Raw genomic sequence first — 26,331 nt, 5'->3', positions numbered from 1 at the left:
ATTTCACTCAACGGTCACTCGTTCCAGAACAGAAGCTGCTTCCAGTGGTAGCGTGGCCGAGCGGTCTAAGGCGCTGGATCCAGGTTCCAGTCTCTTCGGAGGCGTGGGTTCAAATCCCACCGCTGCCAGAATTTTCCCTGCGTAACACTTGCATTCTGTCAGCACAAGCATGGGCACCTGTTTCACAATGGGGCCATTTTGGTGTGGAAAAGTAGTTGGACTGTGAGCGGTGCCTTTAGTTTGTTGGCAAATGGCAATACCATCGAAGAGTTTGATGTCACCACTTGAAAATTGAAGGCCAGTTGAGCATGCTTTTTGCACGCTGGCCGCATTTGTGTGGATAAAAAGTAAGTGTCAGAAGTGGGATTGGAAACCACGCCGCTAGAAGTGGGCTTGGCACCCACGTCCCAGAATACACCAACCTTTGGTAAGGTAAGGGTTACAGTCTTTGAGTTTGGCACCTTGAACCACTCGGCCACCCTGACAATGAACCGACTGTAACTGCAGAAAATCGTGCTCCAATTCTGCACATTTACTGAGTTGCATCACAATCCTTCCTCCTGTGCAATCACACAACACGTACATTGTTACGACATCACTTAACAGGCAGCGCCAGTCATTAAGTTTATCATGCCTGCAATGCAACCAACACACGTATTTCTCACAACAGCTCGCATTTTGCCAGCTATCGGGTAAAATTTTCTGCAGTGTGTTGGCGCCTTTCATGTCCCAAAACGCTTTACAGCCAATGAAGTATTTTTAAAGTGAGTCACTGTTGTAATGTGGGAAATGGCGCAGCCAGTATGCACACAGCACGATCCCACAAACAGCAATGTGTTCATGACCAGATAATCTGTTTTTGTCAGTGATGTTGATATAGGAATAAATATTGAATGAATGTTGTAACTGGTTTGTCCCAACATGCACCTAATTTCTGTTGTTGCCCTGTGGATACGTAGGTTCCTGTGACCGGTATGTTGCAAAATCGTTTCTCGAGAGTTTACTGTCTACCACTTTAATTGCCTTAATTATTATTTTCCGCATGGCAAAGTCACATTTCACTCAACGGTCACTCGTTCCAGAACAGAAACTGCTTCCAGTGGTAGCGTGGCCGAGCGGTGTAAGGCGCTGGATCCAGGTTCCAGTCTCTTCGGAGGCGTGGGTTCAAATCCCACCGCTGCCAGAATTTTCCCTGCGTAACACTTGCATTCTGTCAGCACAAGCATGGGCACCTGTTTCACAATGGGGCCATTTTGGTGTGGAAAAGTAGTTGGACTGTGAGCGGTGCCTTTAGTTTGTTGGCAAATGGCAATACCATCGAAGAGTTTGATGTCACCACTTGAAAATTGAAGGCCAGTTGAGCATGCTTTTTGCACGCTGGCCGCATTTGTGTGGATAAAAAGTAAATGTCAGAAGTGGGATTGGAAACCACGCCGCTAGAAGTGGGCTTGGCACCCACGTCCCAGAATACACCAACCTTTGGTAAGGTAAGGGTTACAGTCTTTGAGTTTGGCACCTTGAACCACTCGGCCACCCTGACAATGAACCGACTGTAACTGCAGAAAAGCGTGTTCCAATTCTGCACATTTACTGAGTTGCATCACAATCCTTCCTCCTGTGCAATCACACAACACGTACATTGTTACGACATCACTTAACAGGCAGCGCCAGTCATTACGTTTATCATGCCTGCAATGCAACCAACACACGTATTTCTCACAACAGCTCGCATTTTGCCAGCTATCGGGTAAAATTTTCTGCAGTGTGTTGGCGCCTTTCATGTCCCAAAACGCTTTACAGCCAATGAAGTATTTTTAAAGTGAGTCACTGTTGTAATGTGGGAAATGGCGCAGCCAGTATGCACACAGCACGATCCCACAAACAGCAATGTGTTCATGACCAGATAATCTGTTTTTGTCAGTGATGTTGATATAGGAATAAATATTGAATGAATGTTGTAACTGGTTTGTCCCAACATGCACCTAATTTCTGTTGTTGCCCTGTGGATACGTAGGTTCCTGTGACCGGTATGTTGCAAAATCGTTTCTCGAGAGTTTACTGTCTACCACTTTAATTGCCTTAATTATTATTTTCCGCATGGCAAAGTCACATTTCACTCAACGGTCACTCGTTCCAGAACAGAAACTGCTTCCAGTGGTAGCGTGGCCGAGCGGTGTAAGGCGCTGGATCCAGGTTCCAGTCTCTTCGGAGGCGTGGGTTCAAATCCCACCGCTGCCAGAATTTTCCCTGCGTAACACTTGCATTCTGTCAGCACAAGCATGGGCACCTGTTTCACAATGGGGCCATTTTGGTGTGGAAAAGTAGTTGGACTGTGAGCGGTGCCTTTAGTTTGTTGGCAAATGGCAATACCATCGAAGAGTTTGATGTCACCACTTGAAAATTGAAGGCCAGTTGAGCATGCTTTTTGCACGCTGGCCGCATTTGTGTGGATAAAAAGTAAATGTCAGAAGTGGGATTGGAAACCACGCCGCTAGAAGTGGGCTTGGCACCCACGTCCCAGAATACACCAACCTTTGGTAAGGTAAGGGTTACAGTCTTTGAGTTTGGCACCTTGAACCACTCGGCCACCCTGACAATGAACCGACTGTAACTGCAGAAAAGCGTGTTCCAATTCTGCACATTTACTGAGTTGCATCACAATCCTTCCTCCTGTGCAATCACACAACACGTACATTGTTACGACATCACTTAACAGGCAGCGCCAGTCATTACGTTTATCATGCCTGCAATGCAACCAACACACGTATTTCTCACAACAGCTCGCATTTTGCCAGCTATCGGGTAAAATTTTCTGCAGTGTGTTGGCGCCTTTCATGTCCCAAAACGCTTTACAGCCAATGAAGTATTTTTAAAGTGAGTCACTGTTGTAATGTGGGAAATGGCGCAGCCAGTATGCACACAGCACGATCCCACAAACAGCAATGTGTTCATGACCAGATAATCTGTTTTTGTCAGTGATGTTGATATAGGAATAAATATTGAATGAATGTTGTAACTGGTTTGTCCCAACATGCACCTAATTTCTGTTGTTGCCCTGTGGATACGTAGGTTCCTGTGACCGGTATGTTGCAAAATCGTTTCTCGAGAGTTTACTGTCTACCACTTTAATTGCCTTAATTATTATTTTCCGCATGGCAAAGTCACATTTCACTCAACGGTCACTCGTTCCAGAACAGAAGCTGCGTCCAGTGGTAGCGTGGCCGAGCGGTCTAAGGCGCTGGATCCAGGTTCCAGTCTCTTCGGAGGCGTGGGTTCAAATCCCACCGCTGCCAGAATTTTCCCTGCGTAACACTTGCATTCTGTCAGCACAAGCATGGGCACCTGTTTCACAATGGGGCCATTTTGGTGTGGAAAAGTAGTTGGACTGTGAGCGGTGCCTTTAGTTTGTTGGCAAATGGCAATACCATCGAAGAGTTTGATGTCACCACTTGAAAATTGAAGGCCAGTTGAGCATGCTTTTTGCACGCTGGCCGCATTTGTGTGGATAAAAAGTAAATGTCAGAAGTGGGATTGGAAACCACGCCGCTAGAAGTGGGCTTGGCACCCACGTCCCAGAATACACCAACCTTTGGTAAGGTAAGGGTTACAGTCTTTGAGTTTGGCACCTTAAACCACTCGGCCACCCTGACAATGAACCGACTGTAACTGCAGAAAAGCGTGCTCCAATTCTGCACATTTACTGAGTTGCATCACAATCCTTCCTCCTGTGCAATCACACAACACGTACATTGTTACGACATCACTTAACAGGCAGCGCCAGTCATTAAGTTTATCATGCCTGCAATGCAACCAACACACGTATTTCTCACAACAGCTCGCATTTTGCCAGCTATCGGGTAAAATTTTCTGCAGTGTGTTGGCGCCTTTCATGTCCCAAAACGCTTTACAGCCAATGAAGTATTTTTAAAGTGAGTCACTGTTGTAATGTGGGAAATGGCGCAGCCAGTATGCACACAGCACGATCCCACAAACAGCAATGTGTTCATGACCAGATAATCTGTTTTTGTCAGTGATGTTGATATAGGAATAAATATTGAATGAATGTTGTAACTGGTTTGTCCCAACATGCACCTAATTTCTGTTGTTGCCCTGTGGATACGTAGGTTCCTGTGACCGGTATGTTGCAAAATCGTTTCTCGAGAGTTTACTGTCTACCACTTTAATTGCCTTAATTATTATTTTCCGCATGGCAAAGTCACATTTCACTCAACGGTCACTCGTTCCAGAACAGAAGCTGCTTCCAGTGGTAGCGTGGCCGAGCGGTGTAAGGCGCTGGATCCAGGTTCCAGTCTCTTCGGAGGCGTGGGTTCAAATCCCACCGCTGCCAGAATTTTCCCTGCGTAACACTTGCATTCTGTCAGCACAATCATGGGCACCTGTTTCACAATGGGGCCATTTTGGTGTGGAAAAGTAGTTGGACTGTGAGCGGTGCCTTTAGTTTGTTGGCAAATGGCAATACCATCGAAGAGTTTGATGTCACCACTTGAAAATTGAAGGCCAGTTGAGCATGCTTTTTGCACGCTGGCCGCATTTGTGTGGATAAAAAGTAAATGTCAGAAGTGGGATTGGAAACCACGCCGCTAGAAGTGGGCTTGGCACCCACGTCCCAGAATACACCAACCTTTGGTAAGGTAAGGGTTACAGTCTTTGAGTTTGGCACCTTAAGCCACTCGGCAACCCTGACAATGAACCGACTGTAACTGCAGAAAAGCGTGCTCCAATTCTGCACATTTACTGAGTTGCATCACAATCCTTCCTCCTGTGCAATCACACAACACGTACATTGTTACGACATCACTTAACAGGCAGCGCCAGTCATTAAGTTTATCATGCCTGCAATGCAACCAACACACGTATTTCTCACAACAGCTCGCATTTTGCCAGCTATCGGGTAAAATTTTCTGCAGTGTGTTGGCGCCTTTCATGTCCCAAAACGCTTTACAGCCAATGAAGTATTTTTAAAGTGAGTCACTGTTGTAATGTGGGAAATGGCGCAGCCAGTATGCACACAGCACGATCCCACAAACAGCAATGTGTTCATGACCAGATAATCTGTTTTTGTCAGTGATGTTGATATAGGAATAAATATTGAATGAATGTTGTAACTGGTTTGTCCCAACATGCACCTAATTTCTGTTGTTGCCCTGTGGATACGTAGGTTCCTGTGACCGGTATGTTGCAAAATCGTTTCTCGAGAGTTTACTGTCTACCACTTTAATTGCCTTAATTATTATTTTCCGCATGGCAAAGTCACATTTCACTCAACGGTCACTCGTTCCAGAACAGAAGCTGCTTCCAGTGGTAGCGTGGCCGAGCGGTCTAAGGCGCTGGATCCAGGTTCCAGTCTCTTCGGAGGCGTGGGTTCAAATCCCACCGCTGCCAGAATTTTCCCTGCGTAACACTTGCATTCTGTCAGCACAATCATGGGCACCTGTTTCACAATGGGGCCATTTTGGTGTGGAAAAGTAGTTGGACTGTGAGCGGTGCCTTTAGTTTGTTGGCAAATGGCAATACCATCGAAGAGTTTGATGTCACCACTTGAAAATTGAAGGCCAGTTGAGCATGCTTTTTGCACGCTGGCCGCATTTGTGTGGATAAAAAGTAAATGTCAGAAGTGGGATTGGAAACCACGCCGCTAGAAGTGGGCTTGGCACTCACGTCCCAGAATACACCAACCTTTGGTAAGGTAAGGGTTACAGTCTTTGAGTTTGGCACCTTGAACCACTCGGCCACCCTGACAATGAACCGACTGTAACTGCAGAAAAGCGTGCTCCAATTCTGCACATTTACTGAGTTGCATCACAATCCTTCCTCCTGTGCAATCACACAACACGTACATTGTTACGACATCACTTAACAGGCAGCGCCAGTCATTAAGTTTATCATGCCTGCAATGCAACCAACACACGTATTTCTCACAACAGCTCGCATTTTGCCAGCTATCGGGTAAAATTTTCTGCAGTGTGTTGGCGCCTTTCATGTCCCAAAACGCTTTACAGCCAATGAAGTATTTTTAAAGTGAGTCACTGTTGTAATGTGGGAAATGGCGCAGCCAGTATGCACACAGCACGATCCCACAAACAGCAATGTGTTCATGACCAGATAATCTGTTTTTGTCAGTGATGTTGATATAGGAATAAATATTGAATGAATGTTGTAACTGGTTTGTCCCAACATGCACCTAATTTCTGTTGTTGCCCTGTGGATACGTAGGTTCCTGTGACCGGTATGTTGCAAAATCGTTTCTCGAGAGTTTACTGTCTACCACTTTAATTGCCTTAATTATTATTTTCCGCATGGCAAAGTCACATTTCACTCAACGGTCACTCGTTCCAGAACAGAAGCTGCTTCCAGTGGTAGCGTGGCCGAGCGGTCTAAGGCGCTGGATCCAGGTTCCAGTCTCTTCGGAGGCGTGGGTTCAAATCCCACCGCTGCCAGAATTTTCCCTGCGTAACACTTGCATTCTGTCAGCACAATCATGGGCACCTGTTTCACAATGGGGCCATTTTGGTGTGGAAAAGTAGTTGGACTGTGAGCGGTGCCTTTAGTTTGTTGGCAAATGGCAATACCATCGAAGAGTTTGATGTCACCACTTGAAAATTGAAGGCCAGTTGAGCATGCTTTTTGCACGCTGGCCGCATTTGTGTGGATAAAAAGTAAATGTCAGAAGTGGGATTGGAAACCACGCCGCTAGAAGTGGGCTTGGCACCCACGTCCCAGAATACACCAACCTTTGGTAAGGTAAGGGTTACAGTCTTTGAGTTTGGCACCTTGAACCACTCGGCCACCCTGACAATGAACCGACTGTAACTGCAGAAAAGCGTGCTCCAATTCTGCACATTTACTGAGTTGCATCACAATCCTTCCTCCTGTGCAATCACACAACACGTACATTGTTACGACATCACTTAACAGGCAGCGCCAGTCATTAAGTTTATCATGCCTGCAATGCAACCAACACACGTATTTCTCACAACAGCTCGCATTTTGCCAGCTATCGGGTAAAATTTTCTGCAGTGTGTTGGCGCCTTTCATGTCCCAAAACGCTTTACAGCCAATGAAGTATTTTTAAAGTGAGTCACTGTTGTAATGTGGGAAATGGCGCAGCCAGTATGCACACAGCACGATCCCACAAACAGCAATGTGTTCATGACCAGATAATCTGTTTTTGTCAGTGATGTTGATATAGGAATCAATATTGAATGAATGTTGTAACTGGTTTGTCCCAACATGCACCTAATTTCTGTTGTTGCCCTGTGGATACGTAGGTTCCTGTGACCGGTATGTTGCAAAATCGTTTCTCGAGAGTTTACTGTCTACCACTTTAATTGCCTTAATTATTATTTTCCGCATGGCAAAGTCACATTTCACTCAACGGTCACTCGTTCCAGAACAGAAGCTGCTTCCAGTAGTAGCGTGGCCGAGCGGTCTAAGGCGCTGGATCCAGGTTCCAGTCTCTTCGGAGGCGTGGGTTCAAATCCCACCGCTGCCAGAATTTTCCCTGCGTAACACTTGCATTCTGTCAGCACAATCATGGGCACCTGTTTCACAATGGGGCCATTTTGGTGTGGAAAAGTAGTTGGACTGTGAGCGGTGCCTTTAGTTTGTTGGCAAATGGCAATACCATCGAAGAGTTTGATGTCACCACTTGAAAATTGAAGGCCAGTTGAGCATGCTTTTTGCACGCTGGCCGCATTTGTGTGGATAAAAAGTAAATGTCAGAAGTGGGATTGGAAACCACGCCGCTAGAAGTGGGCTTGGCACCCACGTCCCAGAATACACCAACCTTTGGTAAGGTAAGGGTTACAGTCTTTGAGTTTGGCACCTTAAACCACTCGGCCACCCTGACAATGAACCGACTGTAACTGCAGAAAAGCGTGCTCCAATTCTGCACATTTACTGAGTTGCATCACAATCCTTCCTCCTGTGCAATCACACAACACGTACATTGTTACGACATCACTTAACAGGCAGCGCCAGTCATTAAGTTTATCATGCCTGCAATGCAACCAACACACGTATTTCTCACAACAGCTCGCATTTTGCCAGCTATCGGGTAAAATTTTCTGCAGTGTGTTGGCGCCTTTCATGTCCCAAAACGCTTTACAGCCAATGAAGTATTTTTAAAGTGAGTCACTGTTGTAATGTGGGAAATGGCGCAGCCAGGATGCACACAGCACGATCCCACAAACAGCAATGTGTTCATGACCAGATAATCTGTTTTTGTCAGTGATGTTGATATAGGAATAAATATTGAATGAATGTTGTAACTGGTTTGTCCCAACATGCACCTAATTTCTGTTGTTGCCCTGTGGATACGTAGGTTCCTGTGACCGGTATGTTGCAAAATCGTTTCTCGAGAGTTTACTGTCTACCACTTTAATTGCCTTAATTATTATTTTCCGCATGGCAAAGTCACATTTCACTCAACGGTCACTCGTTCCAGAACAGAAGCTGCTTCCAGTGGTAGCGTGGCCGAGCGGTCTAAGGTGCTGGATCCAGGTTCCAGTCTCTTCGGAGGCGTGGGTTCAAATCCCACCGCTGCCAGAATTTTCCCTGCGTAACACTTGCATTCTGTCAGCACAATCATGGGCACCTGTTTCACAATGGGGCCATTTTGGTGTGGAAAAGTAGTTGGACTGTGAGCGGTGCCTTTAGTTTGTTGGCAAATGGCAATACCATCGAAGAGTTTGATGTCACCACTTGAAAATTGAAGGCCAGTTGAGCATGCTTTTTGCACGCTGGCCGCATTTGTGTGGATAAAAAGTAAATGTCAGAAGTGGGATTGGAAACCACGCCGCTAGAAGTGGGCTTGGCACCCACGTCCCAGAATACACCAACCTTTGGTAAGGTAAGGGTTACAGTCTTTGAGTTTGGCACCTTAAGCCACTCGGCCACCCTGACAATGAACCGACTGTAACTGCAGAAAAGCGTGCTCCAATTCTGCACATTTACTGAGTTGCATCACAATCCTTCCTCCTGTGCAATCACACAACACGTACATTGTTACGACATCACTTAACAGGCAGCGCCAGTCATTAAGTTTATCATGCCTGCAATGCAACCAACACACGTATTTCTCACAACAGCTCGCATTTTGCCAGCTATCGGGTAAAATTTTCTGCAGTGTGTTGGCGCCTTTCATGTCCCAAAACGCTTTACAGCCAATGAAGTATTTTTAAAGTGAGTCACTGTTGTAATGTGGGAAATGGCGCAGCCAGTATGCACACAGCACGATCCCACAAACAGCAATGTGTTCATGACCAGATAATCTGTTTTTGTCAGTGATGTTGATATAGGAATAAATATTGAATGAATGTTGTAACTGGTTTGTCCCAACATGCACCTAATTTCTGTTGTTGCCCTGTGGATACGTAGGTTCCTGTGACCGGTATGTTGCAAAATCGTTTCTCGAGAGTTTACTGTCTACCACTTTAATTGCCTTAATTATTATTTTCCGCATGGCAAAGTCACATTTCACTCAACGGTCACTCGTTCCAGAACAGATGCTGCTTCCAGTGGTAGCGTAGCCGAGCGGTCTAAGGCGCTGGATCCAGGTTCCAGTCTCTTCGGAGGCGTGGGTTCAAATCCCACCGCTGCCAGAATTTTCCCTGCGTAACACTTGCATTCTGTCAGCACAATCATGGGCACCTGTTTCACAATGGGGCCATTTTGGTGTGGAAAAGTAGTTGGACTGTGAGCGGTGCCTTTAGTTTGTTGGCAAATGGCAATACCATCGAAGAGTTTGATGTCACCACTTGAAAATTGAAGGCCAGTTGAGCATGCTTTTTGCACGCTGGCCGCATTTGTGTGGATAAAAAGTAAATGTCAGAAGTGGGATTGGAAACCACGCCGCTAGAAGTGGGCTTGGCACCCACGTCCCAGAATACACCAACCTTTGGTAAGGTAAGGGTTACAGTCTTTGAGTTTGGCACCTTGAACCACTCGGCCACCCTGACAATGAACCGACTGTAACTGCAGAAAAGCGTGCTCCAATTCTGCACATTTACTGAGTTGCATCACAATCCTTCCTCCTGTGCAATCACACAACACGTACATTGTTACGACATCACTTAACAGGCAGCGCCAGTCATTAAGTTTATCATGCCTGCAATGCAACCAACACACGTATTTCTCACAACAGCTCGCATTTTGCCAGCTATCGGGTAAAATTTTCTGCAGTGTGTTGGCGCCTTTCATGTCCCAAAACGCTTTACAGCCAATGAAGTATTTTTAAAGTGAGTCACTGTTGTAATGTGGGAAATGGCGCAGCCAGTATGCACACAGCACGATCCCACAAACAGCAATGTGTTCATGACCAGATAATCTGTTTTTGTCAGTGATGTTGATATAGGAATCAATATTGAATGAATGTTGTAACTGGTTTGTCCCAACATGCACCTAATTTCTGTTGTTGCCCTGTGGATACGTAGGTTCCTGTGACCGGTATGTTGCAAAATCGTTTCTCGAGAGTTTACTGTCTACCACTTTAATTGCCTTAATTATTATTTTCCGCATGGCAAAGTCACATTTCACTCAACGGTCACTCGTTCCAGAACAGAAGCTGCTTCCAGTAGTAGCGTGGCCGAGCGGTCTAAGGCGCTGGATCCAGGTTCCAGTCTCTTCGGAGGCGTGGGTTCAAATCCCACCGCTGCCAGAATTTTCCCTGCGTAACACTTGCATTCTGTCAGCACAATCATGGGCACCTGTTTCACAATGGGGCCATTTTGGTGTGGAAAAGTAGTTGGACTGTGAGCGGTGCCTTTAGTTTGTTGGCAAATGGCAATACCATCGAAGAGTTTGATGTCACCACTTGAAAATTGAAGGCCAGTTGAGCATGCTTTTTGCACGCTGGCCGCATTTGTGTGGATAAAAAGTAAATGTCAGAAGTGGGATTGGAAACCACGCCGCTAGAAGTGGGCTTGGCACTCACGTCCCAGAATACACCAACCTTTGGTAAGGTAAGGGTTACAGTCTTTGAGTTTGGCACCTTGAACCACTCGGCCACCCTGACAATGAACCGACTGTAACTGCAGAAAAGCGTGCTCCAATTCTGCACATTTACTGAGTTGCATCACAATCCTTCCTCCTGTGCAATCACACAACACGTACATTGTTACGACATCACTTAACAGGCAGCGCCAGTCATTAAGTTTATCATGCCTGCAATGCAACCAACACACGTATTTCTCACAACAGCTCGCATTTTGCCAGCTATCGGGTAAAATTTTCTGCAGTGTGTTGGCGCCTTTCATGTCCCAAAACGCTTTACAGCCAATGAAGTATTTTTAAAGTGAGTCACTGTTGTAATGTGGGAAATGGCGCAGCCAGTATGCACACAGCACGATCCCACAAACAGCAATGTGTTCATGACCAGATAATCTGTTTTTGTCAGTGATGTTGATATAGGAATAAATATTGAATGAATGTTGTAACTGGTTTGTCCCAACATGCACCTAATTTCTGTTGTTGCCCTGTGGATACGTAGGTTCCTGTGACCGGTATGTTGCAAAATCGTTTCTCGAGAGTTTACTGTCTACCACTTTAATTGCCTTAATTATTATTTTCCGCATGGCAAAGTCACATTTCACTCAACGGTCACTCGTTCCAGAACAGAAGCTGCTTCCAGTGGTAGCGTGGCCGAGCGGTCTAAGGCGCTGGATCCAGGTTCCAGTCTCTTCGGAGGCGTGGGTTCAAATCCCACCGCTGCCACAATTTTCCCTGCGTAACACTTGCATTCTGTCAGCACAATCATGGGCACCTGTTTCACAATGGGGCCATTTTGGTGTGGAAAAGTAGTTGGACTGTGAGCGGTGCCTTTAGTTTGTTGGCAAATGGCAATACCATCGAAGAGTTTGATGTCACCACTTGAAAATTGAAGGCCAGTTGAGCATGCTTTTTGCACGCTGGCCGCATTTGTGTGGATAAAAAGTAAATGTCAGAAGTGGGATTGGAAACCACGCCGCTAGAAGTGGGCTTGGCACCCACGTCCCAGAATACACCAACCTTTGGTAAGGTAAGGGTTACAGTCTTTGAGTTTGGCACCTTAAACCACTCGGCCACCCTGACAATGAACCGACTGTAACTGCAGAAAAGCGTGCTCCAATTCTGCACATTTACTGAGTTGCATCACAATCCTTCCTCCTGTGCAATCACACAACACGTACATTGTTACGACATCACTTAACAGGCAGCGCCAGTCATTAAGTTTATCATGCCTGCAATGCAACCAACACACGTATTTCTCACAACAGCTCGCATTTTGCCAGCTATCGGGTAAAATTTTCTGCAGTGTGTTGGCGCCTTTCATGTCCCAAAACGCTTTACAGCCAATGAAGTATTTTTAAAGTGAGTCACTGTTGTAATGTGGGAAATGGCGCAGCCAGTATGCACACAGCACGATCCCACAAACAGCAATGTGTTCATGACCAGATAATCTGTTTTTGTCAGTGATGTTGATATAGGAATAAATATTGAATGAATGTTGTAACTGGTTTGTCCCAACATGCACCTAATTTCTGTTGTTGCCCTGTGGATACGTAGGTTCCTGTGACCGGTATGTTGCAAAATCGTTTCTCGAGAGTTTACTGTCTACCACTTTAATTGCCTTAATTATTATTTTCCGCATGGCAAAGTCACATTTCACTCAACGGTCACTCGTTCCAGAACAGATGCTGCTTCCAGTGGTAGCGTAGCCGAGCGGTCTAAGGCGCTGGATCCAGGTTCCAGTCTCTTCGGAGGCGTGGGTTCAAATCCCACCGCTGCCAGAATTTTCCCTGCGTAACACTTGCATTCTGTCAGCACAATCATGGGCACCTGTTTCACAATGGGGCCATTTTGGTGTGGAAAAGTAGTTGGACTGTGAGCGGTGCCTTTAGTTTGTTGGCAAATGGCAATACCATCGAAGAGTTTGATGTCACCACTTGAAAATTGAAGGCCAGTTGAGCATGCTTTTTGCACGCTGGCCGCATTTGTGTGGATAAAAAGTAAATGTCAGAAGTGGGATTGGAAACCACGCCGCTAGAAGTGGGCTTGGCACTCACGTCCCAGAATACACCAACCTTTGGTAAGGTAAGGGTTACAGTCTTTGAGTTTGGCACCTTGAACCACTCGGCCACCCTGACAATGAACCGACTGTAACTGCAGAAAAGCGTGCTCCAATTCTGCACATTTACTGAGTTGCATCACAATCCTTCCTCCTGTGCAATCACACAACACGTACATTGTTACGACATCACTTAACAGGCAGCGCCAGTCATTAAGTTTATCATGCCTGCAATGCAACCAACACACGTATTTCTCACAACAGCTCGCATTTTGCCAGCTATCGGGTAAAATTTTCTGCAGTGTGTTGGCGCCTTTCATGTCCCAAAACGCTTTACAGCCAATGAAGTATTTTTAAAGTGAGTCACTGTTGTAATGTGGGAAATGGCGCAGCCAGTATGCACACAGCACGATCCCACAAACAGCAATGTGTTCATGACCAGATAATCTGTTTTTGTCAGTGATGTTGATATAGGAATAAATATTGAATGAATGTTGTAACTGGTTTGTCCCAACATGCACCTAATTTCTGTTGTTGCCCTGTGGATACGTAGGTTCCTGTGACCGGTATGTTGCAAAATCGTTTCTCGAGAGTTTACTGTCTACCACTTTAATTGCCTTAATTATTATTTTCCGCATGGCAAAGTCACATTTCACTCAACGGTCACTCGTTCCAGAACAGAAGCTGCTTCCAGTGGTAGCGTGGCCGAGCGGTCTAAGGCGCTGGATCCAGGTTCCAGTCTCTTCGGAGGCGTGGGTTCAAATCCCACCGCTGCCAGAATTTTCCCTGCGTAACACTTGCATTCTGTCAGCACAATCATGGGCACCTGTTTCACAATGGGGCCATTTTGGTGTGGAAAAGTAGTTGGACTGTGAGCGGTGCCTTTAGTTTGTTGGCAAATGGCAATACCATCGAAGAGTTTGATGTCACCACTTGAAAATTGAAGGCCAGTTGAGCATGCATTTTGCACGCTGGCCGCATTTGTGTGGATAAAAAGTAAATGTCAGAAGTGGGATTGGAAACCACGCCGCTAGAAGTGGGCTTGGCACCCACGTCCCAGAATACACCAACCTTTGGTAAGGTAAGGGTTACAGTCTTTGAGTTTGGCACCTTGAACCACTCGGCCACCCTGACAATGAACCGACTGTAACTGCAGAAAAGCGTGCTCCAATTCTGCACATTTACTGAGTTGCATCACAATCCTTCCTCCTGTGCAATCACACAACACGTACATTGTTACGACATCACTTAACAGGCAGCGCCAGTCATTAAGTTTATCATGCCTGCAATGCAACCAACACACGTATTTCTCACAACAGCTCGCATTTTGCCAGCTATCGGGTAAAATTTTCTGCAGTGTGTTGGCGCCTTTCATGTCCCAAAACGCTTTACAGCCAATGAAGTATTTTTAAAGTGAGTCACTGTTGTAATGTGGGAAATGGCGCAGCCAGTATGCACACAGCACGATCCCACAAACAGCAATGTGTTCATGACCAGATAATCTGTTTTTGTCAGTGATGTTGATATAGGAATAAATATTGAATGAATGTTGTAACTGGTTTGTCCCAACATGCACCTAATTTCTGTTGTTGCCCTGTGGATACGTAGGTTCCTGTGACCGGTATGTTGCAAAATCGTTTCTCGAGAGTTTACTGTCTACCACTTTAATTGCCTTAATTATTATTTTCCGCATGGCAAAGTCACATTTCACTCAACGGTCACTCGTTCCAGAACAGAAGCTGCTTCCAGTAGTAGCGTGGCCGAGCGGTCTAAGGCGCTGGATCCAGGTTCCAGTCTCTTCGGAGGCGTGGGTTCAAATCCCACCGCTGCCAGAATTTTCCCTGCGTAACACTTGCATTCTGTCAGCACAATCATGGGCACCTGTTTCACAATGGGGCCATTTTGGTGTGGAAAAGTAGTTGGACTGTGAGCGGTGCCTTTAGTTTGTTGGCAAATGGCAATACCATCGAAGAGTTTGATGTCACCACTTGAAAATTGAAGGCCAGTTGAGCATGCTTTTTGCACGCTGGCCGCATTTGTGTGGATAAAAAGTAAATGTCAGAAGTGGGATTGGAAACCACGCCGCTAGAAGTGGGCTTGGCACCCACGTCCCAGAATACACCAACCTTTGGTAAGGTAAGGGTTACAGTCTTTGAGTTTGGCACCTTAAGCCACTCGGCCACCCTGACAATGAACCGACTGTAACTGCAGAAAAGCGTGCTCCAATTCTGCACATTTACTGAGTTGCATCACAATCCTTCCTCCTGTGCAATCACACAACACGTACATTGTTACGACATCACTTAACAGGCAGCGCCAGTCATTAAGTTTATCATGCCTGCAATGCAACCAACACACGTATTTCTCACAACAGCTCGCATTTTGCCAGCTATCGGGTAAAATTTTCTGCAGTGTGTTGGCGCCTTTCATGTCCCAAAACGCTTTACAGCCAATGAAGTATTTTTAAAGTGAGTCACTGTTGTAATGTGGGAAATGGCGCAGCCAGTATGCACACAGCACGATCCCACAAACAGCAATGTGTTCATGACCAGATAATCTGTTTTTGTCAGTGATGTTGATATAGGAATCAATATTGAATGAATGTTGTAACTGGTTTGTCCCAACATGCACCTAATTTCTGTTGTTGCCCTGTGGATACGTAGGTTCCTGTGACCGGTATGTTGCAAAATCGTTTCTCGAGAGTTTACTGTCTACCACTTTAATTGCCTTAATTATTATTTTCCGCATGGCAAAGTCACATTTCACTCAACGGTCACTCGTTCCAGAACAGAAGCTGCTTCCAGTGGTAGCGTGGCCGAGCGGTCTAAGGCGCTGGATCCAGGTTCCAGTCTCTTCGGAGGCGTGGGTTCAAATCCCACCGCTGCCAGAATTTTCCCTGCGTAACACTTGCATTCTGTCAGCACAATCATGGGCACCTGTTTCACAATGGGGCCATTTTGGTGTGGAAAAGTAGTTGGACTGTGAGCGGTGCCTTTAGTTTGTTGGCAAATGGCAATACCATCGAAGAGTTTGATGTCACCACTTGAAAATTGAAGGCCAGTTGAGCATGCTTTTTGCACGCTGGCCGCATTTGTGTGGATAAAAAGTAAATGTCAGAAGTGGGATTGGAAACCACGCCGCTAGAAGTGGGCTTGGCACCCACGTCCCAGAATACACCAACCTTTGGTAAGGTAAGGGTTACAGTCTTTGAGTTTGGCACCTTGAACCACTCGGCCACCCTGACAATGAACCGACTGTAACTGCAGAAAAGCGTGCTCCAATTCTGCACATTTACTGAGTTGCATCACAATCCTTCCTCCTGTGCAATCACACAACACGTACATTGTTACGACATCACTTAACAGGCAGCGCCAGTCATTAAGTTTATCATGCCTGCAATGCAACCAACACACGTATTTCTCACAACAGCTCGCATTTTGCCAGCTATCGGGTAAAATTTTCTGCAGTGTGTTGGCGCCTTTCATGTCCCAAAACGCTTTACAGCCAATGAAGTATTTTTAAAGTGAGTCACTGTTGTAATGTGGGAAATGGCGCAGCCAGTATGCACACAGCACGATCCCACAAACAGCAATGTGTTCATGACCAGATAATCTGTTTTTGTCAGTGATGTTGATATAGGAATCAATATTGAATGAATGTTGTAACTGGTTTGTCCCAACATGCACCTAATTTCTGTTGTTGCCCTGTGGATACGTAGGTTCCTGTGACCGGTATGTTGCAAAATCGTTTCTCGAGAGTTTACTGTCTACCACTTTAATTGCCTTAATTATTATTTTCCGCATGGCAAAGTCACATTTCACTCAACGGTCACTCGTTCCAGAACAGAAGCTGCTTCCAGTAGTAGCGTGGCCGAGCGGTCTAAGGCGCTGGATCCAGGTTCCAGTCTCTTCGGAGGCGTGGGTTCAAATCCCACCGCTGCCAGAATTTTCCCTGCGTAACACTTGCATTCTGTCAGCACAATCATGGGCACCTGTTTCACAATGGGGCCATTTTGGTGTGGAAAAGTAGTTGGACTGTGAGCGGTGCCTTTAGTTTGTTGGCAAATGGCAATACCATCGAAGAGTTTGATGTCACCACTTGAAAATTGAAGGCCAGTTGAGCATGCTTTTTGCACGCTGGCCGCATTTGTGTGGATAAAAAGTAAATGTCAGAAGTGGGATTGGAAACCACGCCGCTAGAAGTGGGCTTGGCACCCACGTCCCAGAATACACCAACCTTTGGTAAGGTAAGGGTTACAGTCTTTGAGTTTGGCACCTTAAACCACTCGGCCACCCTGACAATGAACCGACTGTAACTGCAGAAAAGCGTGCTCCAATTCTGCACATTTACTGAGTTGCATCACAATCCTTCCTCCTGTGCAATCACACAACACGTACATTGTTACGACATCACTTAACAGGCAGCGCCAGTCATTAAGTTTATCATGCCTGCAATGCAACCAACACACGTATTTCTCACAACAGCTCGCATTTTGCCAGCTATCGGGTAAAATTTTCTGCAGTGTGTTGGCGCCTTTCATGTCCCAAAACGCTTTACAGCCAATGAAGTATTTTTAAAGTGAGTCACTGTTGTAATGTGGGAAATGGCGCAGCCAGTATGCACACAGCACGATCCCACAAACAGCAATGTGTTCATGACCAGATAATCTGTTTTTGTCAGTGATGTTGATATAGGAATAAATATTGAATGAATGTTGTAACTGGTTTGTCCCAACATGCACCTAATTTCTGTTGTTGCCCTGTGGATACGTAGGTTCCTGTGACCGGTATGTTGCAAAATCGTTTCTCGAGAGTTTACTGTCTACCACTTTAATTGCCTTAATTATTATTTTCCGCATGGCAAAGTCACATTTCACTCAACGGTCACTCGTTCCAGAACAGAAGCTGCTTCCAGTGGTAGCGTGGCCGAGCGGTCTAAGGTGCTGGATCCAGGTTCCAGTCTCTTCGGAGGCGTGGGTTCAAATCCCACCGCTGCCAGAATTTTCCCTGCGTAACACTTGCATTCTGTCAGCACAATCATGGGCACCTGTTTCACAATGGGGCCATTTTGGTGTGGAAAAGTAGTTGGACTGTGAGCGGTGCCTTTAGTTTGTTGGCAAATGGCAATACCATCGAAGAGTTTGATGTCACCACTTGAAAATTGAAGGCCAGTTGAGCATGCTTTTTGCACGCTGGCCGCATTTGTGTGGATAAAAAGTAAATGTCAGAAGTGGGATTGGAAACCACGCCGCTAGAAGTGGGCTTGGCACCCACGTCCCAGAATACACCAACCTTTGGTAAGGTAAGGGTTACAGTCTTTGAGTTTGGCACCTTAAGCCACTCGGCCACCCTGACAATGAACCGACTGTAACTGCAGAAAAGCGTGCTCCAATTCTGCACATTTACTGAGTTGCATCACAATCCTTCCTCCTGTGCAATCACACAACACGTACATTGTTACGACATCACTTAACAGGCAGCGCCAGTCATTAAGTTTATCATGCCTGCAATGCAACCAACACACGTATTTCTCACAACAGCTCGCATTTTGCCAGCTATCGGGTAAAATTTTCTGCAGTGTGTTGGCGCCTTTCATGTCCCAAAACGCTTTACAGCCAATGAAGTATTTTTAAAGTGAGTCACTGTTGTAATGTGGGAAATGGCGCAGCCAGTATGCACACAGCACGATCCCACAAACAGCAATGTGTTCATGACCAGATAATCTGTTTTTGTCAGTGATGTTGATATAGGAATAAATATTGAATGAATGTTGTAACTGGTTTGTCCCAACATGCACCTAATTTCTGTTGTTGCCCTGTGGATACGTAGGTTCCTGTGACCGGTATGTTGCAAAATCGTTTCTCGAGAGTTTACTGTCTACCACTTTAATTGCCTTAATTATTATTTTCCGCATGGCAAAGTCACATTTCACTCAACGGTCACTCGTTCCAGAACAGATGCTGCTTCCAGTGGTAGCGTAGCCGAGCGGTCTAAGGCGCTGGATCCAGGTTCCAGTCTCTTCGGAGGCGTGGGTTCAAATCCCACCGCTGCCAGAATTTTCCCTGCGTAACACTTGCATTCTGTCAGCACAATCATGGGCACCTGTTTCACAATGGGGCCATTTTGGTGTGGAAAAGTAGTTGGACTGTGAGCGGTGCCTTTAGTTTGTTGGCAAATGGCAATACCATCGAAGAGTTTGATGTCACCACTTGAAAATTGAAGGCCAGTTGAGCATGCTTTTTGCACGCTGGCCGCATTTGTGTGGATAAAAAGTAAATGTCAGAAGTGGGATTGGAAACCACGCCGCTAGAAGTGGGCTTGGCACTCACGTCCCAGAATACACCAACCTTTGGTAAGGTAAGGGTTACAGTCTTTGAGTTTGGCACCTTGAACCACTCGGCCACCCTGACAATGAACCGACTGTAACTGCAGAAAAGCGTGCTCCAATTCTGCACATTTACTGAGTTGCATCACAATCCTTCCTCCTGTGCAATCACACAACACGTACATTGTTACGACATCACTTAACAGGCAGCGCCAGTCATTAAGTTTATCATGCCTGCAATGCAACCAACACACGTATTTCTCACAACAGCTCGCATTTTGCCAGCTATCGGGTAAAATTTTCTGCAGTGTGTTGGCGCCTTTCATGTCCCAAAACGCTTTACAGCCAATGAAGTATTTTTAAAGTGAGTCACTGTTGTAATGTGGGAAATGGCGCAGCCAGTATGCACACAGCACGATCCCACAAACAGCAATGTGTTCATGACCAGATAATCTGTTTTTGTCAGTGATGTTGATATAGGAATAAATATTGAATGAATGTTGTAACTGGTTTGTCCCAACATGCACCTAATTTCTGTTGTTGCCCTGTGGATACGTAGGTTCCTGTGACCGGTATGTTGCAAAATCGTTTCTCGAGAGTTTACTGTCTACCACTTTAATTGCCTTAATTATTATTTTCCGCATGGCAAAGTCACATTTCACTCAACGGTCACTCGTTCCAGAACAGATGCTGCTTCCAGTGGTAGCGTAGCCGAGCGGTCTAAGGCGCTGGATCCAGGTTCCAGTCTCTTCGGAGGCGTGGGTTCAAATCCCACCGCTGCCAGAATTTTCCCTGCGTAACACTTGCATTCTGTCAGCACAATCATGGGCACCTGTTTCACAATGGGGCCATTTTGGTGTGGAAAAGTAGTTGGACTGTGAGCGGTGCCTTTAGTTTGTTGGCAAATGGCAATACCATCGAAGAGTTTGATGTCACCACTTGAAAATTGAAGGCCAGTTGAGCATGCTTTTTGCACGCTGGCCGCATTTGTGTGGATAAAAAGTAAATGTCAGAAGTGGGATTGGAAACCACGCCGCTAGAAGTGGGCTTGGCACTCACGTCCCAGAATACACCAACCTTTGGTAAGGTAAGGGTTACAGTCTTTGAGTTTGGCACCTTGAACCACTCGGCCACCCTGACAATGAACCGACTGTAACTGCAGAAAAGCGTGCTCCAATTCTGCACATTTACTGAGTTGCATCACAATCCTTCCTCCTGTGCAATCACACAACACGTACATTGTTACGACATCACTTAACAGGCAGCGCCAGTCATTAAGTTTATCATGCCTGCAATGCAACCAACACACGTATTTCTCACAACAGCTCGCATTTTGCCAGCTATCGGGTAAAATTTTCTGCAGTGTGTTGGCGCCTTTCATGTCCCAAAACGCTTTACAGCCAATGAAGTATTTTTAAAGTGAGTCACTGTTGTAATGTGGGAAATGGCGCAGCCAGTATGCACACAGCACGATCCCACAAACAGCAATGTGTTCATGACCAGATAATCTGTTTTTGTCAGTGATGTTGATATAGGAATAAATATTGAATGAATGTTGTAACTGGTTTGTCCCAACATGCACCTAATTTCTGTTGTTGCCCTGTGGATACGTAGGTTCCTGTGACCGGTATGTTGCAAAATCGTTTCTCGAGAGTTTACTGTCTACCACTTTAATTGCCTTAATTATTATTTTCCGCATGGCAAAGTCACATTTCACTCAACGGTCACTCGTTCCAGAACAGATGCTGCTTCCAGTGGTAGCGTAGCCGAGCGGTCTAAGGCGCTGGATCCAGGTTCCAGTCTCTTCGGAGGCGTGGGTTCAAATCCCACCGCTGCCAGAATTTTCCCTGCGTAACACTTGCATTCTGTCAGCACAATCATGGGCACCTGTTTCACAATGGGGCCATTTTGGTGTGGAAAAGTAGTTGGACTGTGAGCGGTGCCTTTAGTTTGTTGGCAAATGGCAATACCATCGAAGAGTTTGATGTCACCACTTGAAAATTGAAGGCCAGTTGAGCATGCTTTTTGCACGCTGGCCGCATTTGTGTGGATAAAAAGTAAATGTCAGAAGTGGGATTGGAAACCACGCCGCTAGAAGTGGGCTTGGCACTCACGTCCCAGAATACACCAACCTTTGGTAAGGTAAGGGTTACAGTCTTTGAGTTTGGCACCTTGAACCACTCGGCCACCCTGACAATGAACCGACTGTAACTGCAGAAAAGCGTGCTCCAATTCTGCACATTTACTGAGTTGCATCACAATCCTTCCTCCTGTGCAATCACACAACACGTACATTGTTACGACATCACTTAACAGGCAGCGCCAGTCATTAAGTTTATCATGCCTGCAATGCAACCAACACACGTATTTCTCACAACAGCTCGCATTTTGCCAGCTATCGGGTAAAATTTTCTGCAGTGTGTTGGCGCCTTTCATGTCCCAAAACGCTTTACAGCCAATGAAGTATTTTTAAAGTGAGTCACTGTTGTAATGTGGGAAATGGCGCAGCCAGTATGCACACAGCACGATCCCACAAACAGCAATGTGTTCATGACCAGATAATCTGTTTTTGTCAGTGATGTTGATATAGGAATAAATATTGAATGAATGTTGTAACTGGTTTGTCCCAACATGCACCTAATTTCTGTTGTTGCCCTGTGGATACGTAGGTTCCTGTGACCGGTATGTTGCAAAATCGTTTCTCGAGAGTTTACTGTCTACCACTTTAATTGCCTTAATTATTATTTTCCGCATGGCAAAGTCACATTTCACTCAACGGTCACTCGTTCCAGAACAGATGCTGCTTCCAGTGGTAGCGTAGCCGAGCGGTCTAAGGCGCTGGATCCAGGTTCCAGTCTCTTCGGAGGCGTGGGTTCAAATCCCACCGCTGCCAGAATTTTCCCTGCGTAACACTTGCATTCTGTCAGCACAATCATGGGCACCTGTTTCACAATGGGGCCATTTTGGTGTGGAAAAGTAGTTGGACTGTGAGCGGTGCCTTTAGTTTGTTGGCAAATGGCAATACCATCGAAGAGTTTGATGTCACCACTTGAAAATTGAAGGCCAGTTGAGCATGCTTTTTGCACGCTGGCCGCATTTGTGTGGATAAAAAGTAAATGTCAGAAGTGGGATTGGAAACCACGCCGCTAGAAGTGGGCTTGGCACTCACGTCCCAGAATACACCAACCTTTGGTAAGGTAAGGGTTACAGTCTTTGAGTTTGGCACCTTTAACCACTCGGCCACCCTGACAATGAACCGACTGTAACTGCAGAAAAGCGTGCTCCAATTCTGCACATTTACTGAGTTGCATCACAATCCTTCCTCCTGTGCAATCACACAACACGTACATTGTTACGACATCACTTAACAGGCAGCGCCAGTCATTAAGTTTATCATGCCTGCAATGCAACCAACACACGTATTTCTCACAACAGCTCGCATTTTGCCAGCTATCGGGTAAAATTTTCTGCAGTGTGTTGGCGCCTTTCATGTCCCAAAACGCTTTACAGCCAATGAAGTATTTTTAAAGTGAGTCACTGTTGTAATGTGGGAAATGGCGCAGCCAGTATGCACACAGCACGATCCCACAAACAGCAATGTGTTCATGACCAGATAATCTGTTTTTGTCAGTGATGTTGATATAGGAATAAATATTGAATGAATGTTGTAACTGGTTTGTCCCAACATGCACCTAATTTCTGTTGTTGCCCTGTGGATACGTAGGTTCCTGTGACCGGTATGTTGCAAAATCGTTTCTCGAGAGTTTACTGTCTACCACTTTAATTGCCTTAATTATTATTTTCCGCATGGCAAAGTCACATTTCACTCAACGGTCACTCGTTCCAGAACAGAAGCTGCTTCCAGTGGTAGCGTGGCCGAGCGGTCTAAGGCGCTGGATCCAGGTTCCAGTCTCTTCGGAGGCGTGGGTTCAAATCCCACCGCTGCCAGAATTTTCCCTGCGTAACACTTGCATTCTGTCAGCACAATCATGGGCACCTGTTTCACAATGGGGCCATTTTGGTGTGGAAAAGTAGTTGGACTGTGAGCGGTGCCTTTAGTTTGTTGGCAAATGGCAATACCATCGAAGAGTTTGATGTCACCACTTGAAAATTGAAGGCCAGTTGAGCATGCTTTTTGCACGCTGGCCGCATTTGTGTGGATAAAAAGTAAATGTCAGAAGTGGGATTGGAAACCACGCCGCTAGAAGTGGGCTTGGCACTCACGTCCCAGAATACACCAACCTTTGGTAAGGTAAGGGTTACAGTCTTTGAGTTTGGCACCTTTAACCACTCGGCCACCCTGACAATGAACCGACTGTAACTGCAGAAAAGCGTGCTCCAATTCTGCACATTTACTGAGTTGCATCACAATCCTTCCTCCTGTGCAATCACACAACACGTACATTGTTACGACATCACTTAACAGGCAGCGCCAGTCATTAAGTTTATCATGCCTGCAATGCAACCAACACACGTATTTCTCACAACAGCTCGCATTTTGCCAGCTATCGGGTAAAATTTTCTGCAGTGTGTTGGCGCCTTTCATGTCCCAAAACGCTTTACAGCCAATGAAGTATTTTTAAAGTGAGTCACTGTTGTAATGTGGGAAATGGCGCAGCCAGTATGCACACAGCACGATCCCACAAACAGCAATGTGTTCATGACCAGATAATCTGTTTTTGTCAGTGATGTTGATATAGGAATAAATATTGAATGAATGTTGTAACTGGTTTGTCCCAACATGCACCTAATTTCTGTTGTTGCCCTGTGGATACGTAGGTTCCTGTGACCGGTATGTTGCAAAATCGTTTCTCGAGAGTTTACTGTCTACCACTTTAATTGCCTTAATTATTATTTTCCGCATGGCAAAGTCACATTTCACTCAACGGTCACTCGTTCCAGAACAGAAGCTGCTTCCAGTGGTAGCGTGGCCGAGCGGTCTAAGGCGCTGGATCCAGGTTCCAGTCTCTTCGGAGGCGTGGGTTCAAATCCCACCGCTGCCAGAATTTTCCCTGCGTAACACTTGCATTCTGTCAGCACAATCATGGGCACCTGTTTCACAATGGGGCCATTTTGGTGTGGAAAAGTAGTTGGACTGTGAGCGGTGCCTTTAGTTTGTTGGCAAATGGCAATACCATCGAAGAGTTTGATGTCACCACTTGAAAATTGAAGGCCAGTTGAGCATGCATTTTGCACGCTGGCCGCATTTGTGTGGATAAAAAGTAAATGTCAGAAGTGGGATTGGAAACCACGCCGCTAGAAGTGGGCTTGGCACCCACGTCCCAGAATACACCAACCTTTGGTAAGGTAAGGGTTACAGTCTTTGAGTTTGGCACCTTGAACCACTCGGCCACCCTGACAATGAACCGACTGTAACTGCAGAAAAGCGTGCTCCAATTCTGCACATTTACTGAGTTGCATCACAATCCTTCCTCCTGTGCAATCACACAACACGTACATTGTTACGACATCACTTAACAGGCAGCGCCAGTCATTAAGTTTATCATGCCTGCAATGCAACCAACACACGTATTTCTCACAACAGCTCGCATTTTGCCAGCTATCGGGTAAAATTTTCTGCAGTGTGTTGGCGCCTTTCATGTCCCAAAACGCTTTACAGCCAATGAAGTATTTTTAAAGTGAGTCACTGTTGTAATGTGGGAAATGGCGCAGCCAGTATGCACACAGCACGATCCCACAAACAGCAATGTGTTCATGACCAGATAATCTGTTTTTGTCAGTGATGTTGATATAGGAATAAATATTGAATGAATGTTGTAACTGGTTTGTCCCAACATGCACCTAATTTCTGTTGTTGCCCTGTGGATACGTAGGTTCCTGTGACCGGTATGTTGCAAAATCGTTTCTCGAGAGTTTACTGTCTACCACTTTAATTGCCTTAATTATTATTTTCCGCATGGCAAAGTCACATTTCACTCAACGGTCACTCGTTCCAGAACAGAAGCTGCTTCCAGTAGTAGCGTGGCCGAGCGGTCTAAGGCGCTGGATCCAGGTTCCAGTCTCTTCGGAGGCGTGGGTTCAAATCCCACCGCTGCCAGAATTTTCCCTGCGTAACACTTGCATTCTGTCAGCACAATCATGGGCACCTGTTTCACAATGGGGCCATTTTGGTGTGGAAAAGTAGTTGGACTGTGAGCGGTGCCTTTAGTTTGTTGGCAAATGGCAATACCATCGAAGAGTTTGATGTCACCACTTGAAAATTGAAGGCCAGTTGAGCATGCTTTTTGCACGCTGGCCGCATTTGTGTGGATAAAAAGTAAATGTCAGAAGTGGGATTGGAAACCACGCCGCTAGAAGTGGGCTTGGCACCCACGTCCCAGAATACACCAACCTTTGGTAAGGTAAGGGTTACAGTCTTTGAGTTTGGCACCTTAAGCCACTCGGCCACCCTGACAATGAACCGACTGTAACTGCAGAAAAGCGTGCTCCAATTCTGCACATTTACTGAGTTGCATCACAATCCTTCCTCCTGTGCAATCACACAACACGTACATTGTTACGACATCACTTAACAGGCAGCGCCAGTCATTAAGTTTATCATGCCTGCAATGCAACCAACACACGTATTTCTCACAACAGCTCGCATTTTGCCAGCTATCGGGTAAAATTTTCTGCAGTGTGTTGGCGCCTTTCATGTCCCAAAACGCTTTACAGCCAATGAAGTATTTTTAAAGTGAGTCACTGTTGTAATGTGGGAAATGGCGCAGCCAGTATGCACACAGCACGATCCCACAAACAGCAATGTGTTCATGACCAGATAATCTGTTTTTGTCAGTGATGTTGATATAGGAATCAATATTGAATGAATGTTGTAACTGGTTTGTCCCAACATGCACCTAATTTCTGTTGTTGCCCTGTGGATACGTAGGTTCCTGTGACCGGTATGTTGCAAAATCGTTTCTCGAGAGTTTACTGTCTAC

General features: G+C 45.8%; 25 non-coding genes across 25 annotated transcripts; all 25 read left to right on the top strand.

Annotated features, from left to right (window-relative positions):
* The first annotated feature begins 46 nt into the window (after positions 1-46).
* On the top strand, positions 47-128 carry trnal-cag (transfer RNA leucine (anticodon CAG)). Its single transcript has one exon. It is a non-coding gene; the product is annotated as a tRNA-Leu (tRNA).
* A 973-nt stretch (positions 129-1,101) lies between these two features.
* Positions 1,102-1,183, top strand: trnal-cag (transfer RNA leucine (anticodon CAG)). The gene has a single exon. It is a non-coding gene; the product is annotated as a tRNA-Leu (tRNA).
* Positions 1,184-2,156: 973 nt separating this feature from the next.
* trnal-cag (transfer RNA leucine (anticodon CAG)) lies at positions 2,157-2,238 on the top strand. The gene has a single exon. It is a non-coding gene; the product is annotated as a tRNA-Leu (tRNA).
* Positions 2,239-3,211: 973 nt separating this feature from the next.
* On the top strand, positions 3,212-3,293 carry trnal-cag (transfer RNA leucine (anticodon CAG)). Its single transcript has one exon. It is a non-coding gene; the product is annotated as a tRNA-Leu (tRNA).
* Positions 3,294-4,266: 973 nt separating this feature from the next.
* On the top strand, positions 4,267-4,348 carry trnal-cag (transfer RNA leucine (anticodon CAG)). Its single transcript has one exon. It is a non-coding gene; the product is annotated as a tRNA-Leu (tRNA).
* Positions 4,349-5,321: 973 nt separating this feature from the next.
* On the top strand, positions 5,322-5,403 carry trnal-cag (transfer RNA leucine (anticodon CAG)). The gene has a single exon. It is a non-coding gene; the product is annotated as a tRNA-Leu (tRNA).
* A 973-nt stretch (positions 5,404-6,376) lies between these two features.
* Positions 6,377-6,458, top strand: trnal-cag (transfer RNA leucine (anticodon CAG)). The gene has a single exon. It is a non-coding gene; the product is annotated as a tRNA-Leu (tRNA).
* A 973-nt stretch (positions 6,459-7,431) lies between these two features.
* trnal-cag (transfer RNA leucine (anticodon CAG)) lies at positions 7,432-7,513 on the top strand. Its single transcript has one exon. It is a non-coding gene; the product is annotated as a tRNA-Leu (tRNA).
* Positions 7,514-8,486: 973 nt separating this feature from the next.
* trnal-cag (transfer RNA leucine (anticodon CAG)) lies at positions 8,487-8,568 on the top strand. Its single transcript has one exon. It is a non-coding gene; the product is annotated as a tRNA-Leu (tRNA).
* Positions 8,569-9,541: 973 nt separating this feature from the next.
* trnal-cag (transfer RNA leucine (anticodon CAG)) lies at positions 9,542-9,623 on the top strand. Its single transcript has one exon. It is a non-coding gene; the product is annotated as a tRNA-Leu (tRNA).
* Positions 9,624-10,596: 973 nt separating this feature from the next.
* Positions 10,597-10,678, top strand: trnal-cag (transfer RNA leucine (anticodon CAG)). The gene has a single exon. It is a non-coding gene; the product is annotated as a tRNA-Leu (tRNA).
* Positions 10,679-11,651: 973 nt separating this feature from the next.
* On the top strand, positions 11,652-11,733 carry trnal-cag (transfer RNA leucine (anticodon CAG)). The gene has a single exon. It is a non-coding gene; the product is annotated as a tRNA-Leu (tRNA).
* A 973-nt stretch (positions 11,734-12,706) lies between these two features.
* On the top strand, positions 12,707-12,788 carry trnal-cag (transfer RNA leucine (anticodon CAG)). The gene has a single exon. It is a non-coding gene; the product is annotated as a tRNA-Leu (tRNA).
* A 973-nt stretch (positions 12,789-13,761) lies between these two features.
* trnal-cag (transfer RNA leucine (anticodon CAG)) lies at positions 13,762-13,843 on the top strand. The gene has a single exon. It is a non-coding gene; the product is annotated as a tRNA-Leu (tRNA).
* Positions 13,844-14,816: 973 nt separating this feature from the next.
* Positions 14,817-14,898, top strand: trnal-cag (transfer RNA leucine (anticodon CAG)). The gene has a single exon. It is a non-coding gene; the product is annotated as a tRNA-Leu (tRNA).
* Positions 14,899-15,871: 973 nt separating this feature from the next.
* trnal-cag (transfer RNA leucine (anticodon CAG)) lies at positions 15,872-15,953 on the top strand. Its single transcript has one exon. It is a non-coding gene; the product is annotated as a tRNA-Leu (tRNA).
* Positions 15,954-16,926: 973 nt separating this feature from the next.
* On the top strand, positions 16,927-17,008 carry trnal-cag (transfer RNA leucine (anticodon CAG)). The gene has a single exon. It is a non-coding gene; the product is annotated as a tRNA-Leu (tRNA).
* Positions 17,009-17,981: 973 nt separating this feature from the next.
* Positions 17,982-18,063, top strand: trnal-cag (transfer RNA leucine (anticodon CAG)). The gene has a single exon. It is a non-coding gene; the product is annotated as a tRNA-Leu (tRNA).
* Positions 18,064-19,036: 973 nt separating this feature from the next.
* trnal-cag (transfer RNA leucine (anticodon CAG)) lies at positions 19,037-19,118 on the top strand. The gene has a single exon. It is a non-coding gene; the product is annotated as a tRNA-Leu (tRNA).
* A 973-nt stretch (positions 19,119-20,091) lies between these two features.
* trnal-cag (transfer RNA leucine (anticodon CAG)) lies at positions 20,092-20,173 on the top strand. The gene has a single exon. It is a non-coding gene; the product is annotated as a tRNA-Leu (tRNA).
* A 973-nt stretch (positions 20,174-21,146) lies between these two features.
* trnal-cag (transfer RNA leucine (anticodon CAG)) lies at positions 21,147-21,228 on the top strand. The gene has a single exon. It is a non-coding gene; the product is annotated as a tRNA-Leu (tRNA).
* A 973-nt stretch (positions 21,229-22,201) lies between these two features.
* trnal-cag (transfer RNA leucine (anticodon CAG)) lies at positions 22,202-22,283 on the top strand. Its single transcript has one exon. It is a non-coding gene; the product is annotated as a tRNA-Leu (tRNA).
* A 973-nt stretch (positions 22,284-23,256) lies between these two features.
* On the top strand, positions 23,257-23,338 carry trnal-cag (transfer RNA leucine (anticodon CAG)). Its single transcript has one exon. It is a non-coding gene; the product is annotated as a tRNA-Leu (tRNA).
* A 973-nt stretch (positions 23,339-24,311) lies between these two features.
* Positions 24,312-24,393, top strand: trnal-cag (transfer RNA leucine (anticodon CAG)). Its single transcript has one exon. It is a non-coding gene; the product is annotated as a tRNA-Leu (tRNA).
* A 973-nt stretch (positions 24,394-25,366) lies between these two features.
* On the top strand, positions 25,367-25,448 carry trnal-cag (transfer RNA leucine (anticodon CAG)). The gene has a single exon. It is a non-coding gene; the product is annotated as a tRNA-Leu (tRNA).
* The last annotated feature ends 883 nt before the right edge of the window (positions 25,449-26,331 follow it).

Source organism: Pristiophorus japonicus, chromosome 8, assembly GCF_044704955.1.
Source record: "Pristiophorus japonicus isolate sPriJap1 chromosome 8, sPriJap1.hap1, whole genome shotgun sequence".
NCBI lineage: Eukaryota > Metazoa > Chordata > Chondrichthyes > Pristiophoridae > Pristiophorus > Pristiophorus japonicus.
Note: the sequence above shows the minus strand (reverse complement) of the source record. Positions and strands in the feature narration are given on the sequence as shown.